The following is a 6000-nucleotide window of genomic DNA, read 5'->3' as shown; positions in this document are numbered from 1 at the left end:
CGTTCCGTATTGTTCTGAGTTCCAGAAGACTGATCTGAAGATGCTGTTCTTGTGCAGACCACTGACCTTGGGTTTTCAGTTGGTCAAAATGCGCTCCCCATCTCTTGCGGGATGCATCGGTAGTCAGAACTACGTTGTGTGGGGGAACACTGAACAAAGCACCCTTGGTTAGAGTTGTTTCCTTGACATCTCTTAACATGGAGGGTGTCAAAACCACTTTTATTGTTAATGGTTGTGAGTGTTGTTTCCACTGTTGTTTGAGCCCCCATTGTAGGTGACGCATATGCAGTCTCGTGTTGGGAATAGTGTGAATGGCCGCTGCCATGTGACCCACGCTGTGAGGATTTGATGTGCTGAGGGCCGCTTCATTAATTTGAGGGAGCGAAATAGACATTGCATTTCCAGCCTCCGTTCCAAGGGTAGGAAGGCTCTGGTTTTGGTGGTGTCCAAACGAGCTCCTATGAATTGAAGAGTTTGTGTCGGGATTAATACGGATTTTTGATAATTGACTACAATTCCCAAACTGTTCAAGCATTGAAACGTTTGGTGAAGGTAGTTGTTGAGAGTTTTGGGTTCCGACACTACTAGGAGCCAGTCGTCGAGGTATGGAAAGATTTGTATACCCTGTTGACGTAGATGCACCAACACCACTGCCATACATTTGGTAAAAACACTGGGGGTTGCTGAGAGGCCAAATGGAAGGACTTTGTATTGATAATGCTTGTCCCAAAACTGGAAGGACAGGTACCTCCACGAGGATTTGTGAATAGGAATATGGGTATAGGCATCCTTTAAGTCTATCGAGCACATCCAATCGTTGGGTTGAAGAAGTGGTAGAATGGTTTTCAGCGATACCATCTTGAATTTCTCCTTGACTAGGTGTTTGTTCAACTCACAGAGATCCAAAATGGGTCAGTGACAACCCGTCTTCTTGGGAATTAGGAAATATGGTGAATAGAATCCCTTGTTGCGGGCATACCATGGAACAGTTAAGAACATAAGAAATTGCCATGCTGGGTCAGACCAAGGGTCTATCAAGCCCAGCATCCTGTTTCCAACAGAAGCCAAAACCAGGCCACAAGAACCTGGCAATTACCCAAACACTAAGAAGAACCCATGCTACTGATGCAATTAATAGCAGTGGCTATTCCCTAAGTATAATTGATTAATAGCCATTAATGGACTTCTCCTCCAAGAACTTATCCAAACCTTTTTTGAACCCAGCTACACTAACTGCACTAACCACATCCTCTGGCAACAAATTCCAGAGCTTTATTGTGCATGGAGTGAAAAAACATTTTCTCCGATTAGTCTTAAATGTCCTACTTGCTAACTTCATGGAATGCTCCCTAGTCCTTCTATTATTCGAAAGTGTAAATAACCGAGTCACATCTACTCGTTCAAGACCTCTCATGATCCTAACGACCTCTATCATATCTCCCCTCAGCCGTCTCTTCTCCAAGCTGAACAGCCCTAACCTCTTCAGCCTTTCCTCATAGGGGAGCTGTTCCATCCCCTTTATCATTTTGGTTGCCCTTCTCTGTACCTTCTCCATCGCAACTATATCTTTTTTGAGATGCGGCGACCAGAATTGTACACAGTATTCAAGGTGCGGTCTCACCATGGAGCGATACAGAGGCATTATGACATTTTCCGTTCTATTAACCATTCCCTTCCTGATAATTCCTAACATTCTATTTGCTTTTTTGACTGCTGCAGCACACTGAGCCGACGATTTTAAAGTATTATCCACTATGATGCCTAGATCTTTTTCCTGGGTGGTAGCTCCTAATATGGAACCTAACATCGTGTAACTACAGCAAGGGTTATTTTTCCCTATATGCAACACCTTGCACTTGTCCACATTAAATTTCATCTGCCATATGGATGCCCAATCTTCCAGTCTTGCAAGGTCCTCCTGTAATGTATCACAGTCTGCTTCTGATTTAACTACTCTGAATAATTCTGTATCATCCGCAAATTTGATAACCTCACTCGTCGTATTCCTTTCCAGATCATTTATATATATATATATTGAAAAGCACCGGTCCAAGTACAGATCCATGAGTCACTCCACTGTTTACCCTTTTCCACTGAGAAAATTGACCATTTAATCCATTTTAACCAGTTTGTAATCCACGAAAGGACATCACCTCCTATCCCATGACTTTTTAGTTTTCGTAGAAGCCTCTCATGAGGAACTTTGTCAAACGCCTTCTGAAAATCCAAATACACTACATCTGCCGGTTCACCTATATCCACATGTTTATTAATCCCTTCAAAAAATGAAGCAGATTTATTAGGCAAGACTTCCCTTGGGTAAATCCATGTTGACTGTGTCCCATTAAATCATGTCTTTCTATATGCTCTACGATTTTGATCTTGAGAATAGTTTCCACTATTTTTCCCGGCACTGAAGTCAGGCTCACTGGTCTATAGTTACGCAGATCGCCCCTGGAGCCTTTTTTAAATATTGGGGTTACATTGGCCACCCTCCAGTCTTCAGGTACAATGGATGATTTTAATGATAAAATTTGTAACCTAACTAATAGATCAGAAATTTCATTTTTGAGTTCCTTCAGAACTCTAGGATGCATACCATCCGGTCCAGGAGATTTGCTACTCTTTAGTTTGTCAATCTGGCCTACTACATCTTCCAGGTTCACAGTGATTTCGTTCAGTTCGTCTGACTCATCACCCCTGAAAACCATCTCTGGAACTGGTATCTCCCCAACATCCTCATTAGTAAACACGGAGGCAAAGAATTCATTTAGTCTTTCTGCAATGGCCTTATCTTCCCTAAGAGCCCCTTTAACCCCTCTGTCATCTAATGGTCCAACCGACTCCCTCACAGGTTTCTTGCTTTGGATATATTTTAAAAAGTTTTTATTATGATTTTTTGCCTCTATGGCCAACTTCATTTCAAATTCTCTCTTCGCCTGTCTTATCAATGTTTTACACTTAACTTGACAATGCTTATGTTTTATCCTATTTTCTTCAGATGAATCCTTCTTCCAATTTTTGAAGGATGTTTTTTTGGCTAAAATAGCCTCTTTCACCTCACCTTTTAACCATGAAGGTAATCGTTTTGCCTTCCTTCCACCTTTCTTAATGCGCGGAATACATATGAATTGTTCGCTGTTGCAAAAGGGATGTTATTTCCTTTGCCAATTGTTTCTGATGGCTTTGGGGTCTCTTTGCGAGTAGATGTGGATGACAAGGTTTGGAGGTGAAGTGCAGTTGGTACCCTTGTTTGACAATTTCTAGAACCCACTGATCTGTTATCGCCTCCCAGTGTTGCAGGCACAACGTTATTCTGCCTGGTGGGTTTTGTAGCAGTGGTGGCGGGTCCCCAATTAAAAAGATGGTGTTGTCTTGGACATAGTTTGAGGTTGCTGTGTTTGTGCACGTTGCGCCCTAGGCCTACCTCTCCTATTTTGTAGCAGCTGAGGATGAGCTCGCTGAGGTGGGTTGTATGTGGTAGGTCTATAGGTCTGAAATTATCAGAAAGGACGTTGTTGATACTGCTGCCTGCAGTTTGCGGTGTAGTATCTTCGCTGTGTGGCATATGAAGATGGTTGGGCCAATGACTGAACTGCTACTGCTTGTTCTTTCAAGTTGGCCACCGTCTCTTGGAAATGGTCACCGAACAGGTTATCGCCCTTGCACGGCAAGTTCGCCAGCTTGTCATGCAGATCTTCCCTTATTGCGCTGGAACAGAGCCAAGCTATTCTCCGAGCTGCTATGGCCGACGCTGACGCAGGGGACGAAGATTCAAAAGCCTCGTACACGGTGCACAGGAGGTGCCGTATGCCCTCTTCTATGTCTTGCATAGGCTGGGTGATAGGCGATATAGATTGATCAGTCGTAGGGAGCGCAGCTTTTACGGTCTGCAAGCACTCATAAAATATTGTACCAGATAGAACTGATGTTGATTTATCCGAGCCGAGAGCATTGCTGACTGGTACGCTTTTTTCGCGATGTCATCCAGGAAACGATGTTCCTTTCCCGGAGGTGTAGATGCGTGCAATCTGGATTTTTTTGGCACGTTGCATGGCCAATTCTACTAACAGTGGTGTGGAATAAAACGGTGTCTGTTTCGTCTTGAACTTTAAATCAGTCTTTCTGGAGACTGGCAGGATGGTAAACGGTGTCTCCCATAATTTTTCTAGGACTGAATCCAGCACCTTGTGCGATGGTAACGAGGTGGGTTCAGCCGGTAAATCAAATATTTTGAGGAGACCCAAAGTCTCCGCCCGTGGATCCAGGATCTTCTGCACATCTAGATTGAGGACTACGCCCATTTTCTCCAAGAATTTGGGGTATGACAAATCTTCAGGGGGCGAGTATGACTCAAGTGGATCCTCAAGAGGATCCGATGGGTATCCAGTGGATGATCCCAGAGATGACTGAAGGGAGACGGGATCTCCAGATATAGTTGACTCCCGTACGACAGGGTGTGTCACTGGTTGGGGTCAAGGGATCCGCGGTGAAGGAGTTCTGGGATGTTCCGGTGAGGATTGTAGCTGCGGTAATCCAGGTTCGCTAACTGTTGGAGAGGGAAGTAGAGTGAACGTGGATTGTAAGGTTTCAAAGAAACCAGAGAGAGCTGATGAAAGATGTGAAAAGGCTTGCTGAGTTTGTGGTGGCATATGTGGTTTTGAAGGTTTTACAGGACCTGTCGGTGATAATGCCCCAAGCAAAATATCAGTGTCTGGGGCTCCAGACTGGATCTGTCAGGGGCGCAGGTCCCCTGATAATTTCCTTTTCTTTCATAATGGCTCCTGGAGTCCCTTGTCAGAAGCTCAGAGACCAGATATGGAGGAGTGATCCGAAAACACTCGTCGTGGTGATGAACGTACTCTTCTTCGGATTGTATTGGAGAGTCAGGGGTGTCCTCACCTCTGGGCAATGTGGAGTGCTCTGAGAGATGAGGGCTAGACATCATTATTCCCTAATGTCTCAAAGGGTCTGATGTTCTTTTCCCTGAAGACGTTGAGGATTGACGACTTCCATGAGTTAATTTGCTAGAATGTTTTCATTTGCTATGCTCCTGCGTCAAGTGGGACTCTTTCCGCGGATGATGCGTCGATGTATGCGCTGGTGTTTGCTGAGGCATCGTTATTTTTACCTCGATTGGTACTTGGGTTACTAGGTGCGCCGCGTGCATCGAAGATGACACACCGTGCGTCAACTTCGATGCTCCATGCGTCGATGTCGACGCTTCATGCGTCGATGTGGAAGCTCCCTGCGCCGAGACCCACGCTCTCTGCATCAACTTCAACACTGTATGCATCGATTGAGTTTTATGCATCGATTCCGGCACTGCAGATGTCGCTTTTGAATCTTGTGCGTCGACGATGGCGCTCGACGCGATGTTGACTTCTTCCCTGGCTCTTCCGGCCTCGACCTGTGCTTTGATTTGAACGCGGAATCGTCGGTTGGAGGGTTTACATCGGTGCTGACGACGCTAACGGAGCGCGTTTTGGCATGGATAGCTGCGGCTCACCCCCACCATGCGCCGCGGACTCCTGGAATGAGCGGCACATCAATTGCCGGTCTTCCCGGTGCGGCCTACCGCTTTGAGAGTCGCGAGCACTCTGGGCCTCCGGTCCCCCAGTGATTCCTCCAGTCCTGGAGGTTGTGGGTTCCATGGATGCCGCTCTCCTTACCTTTGGGGTTTTCTGTTTGGCTGGCCCCGGAGAGGAATGAGCCTCAGATGGTAGGGCATAGGAGCCCCCTGATGGCACTCGAAGTTCCTGGATCTTTAGAGCCCATTGACGCTGGACTCTCAGTGACATACGGCCACAATGCGTGCATGTGGCCTGGATATGGTCTGGTCCCAGTGACAAGGCTTAAAGCCTGATGGCCTCGGATCTAATTTTTAGGCATTCAAAGTTGTGAAGAAAAATAATCAGTCTGAGGAGACAAAGCTCCCCGTGCGATCCCGCGCGCGGAAAAAACAGACTGAGGAAAGACTGTTTTTCTGTGCAGGAAGGC

This window comes from Rhinatrema bivittatum, chromosome 3 (genome assembly GCF_901001135.1).
Source record: "Rhinatrema bivittatum chromosome 3, aRhiBiv1.1, whole genome shotgun sequence".
Classification (NCBI taxonomy): Eukaryota; Metazoa; Chordata; class Amphibia; order Gymnophiona; family Rhinatrematidae; genus Rhinatrema; species Rhinatrema bivittatum.
The sequence above is the reverse complement of the archived record's forward strand: the minus strand, read 5'-3'. Positions refer to the sequence as shown.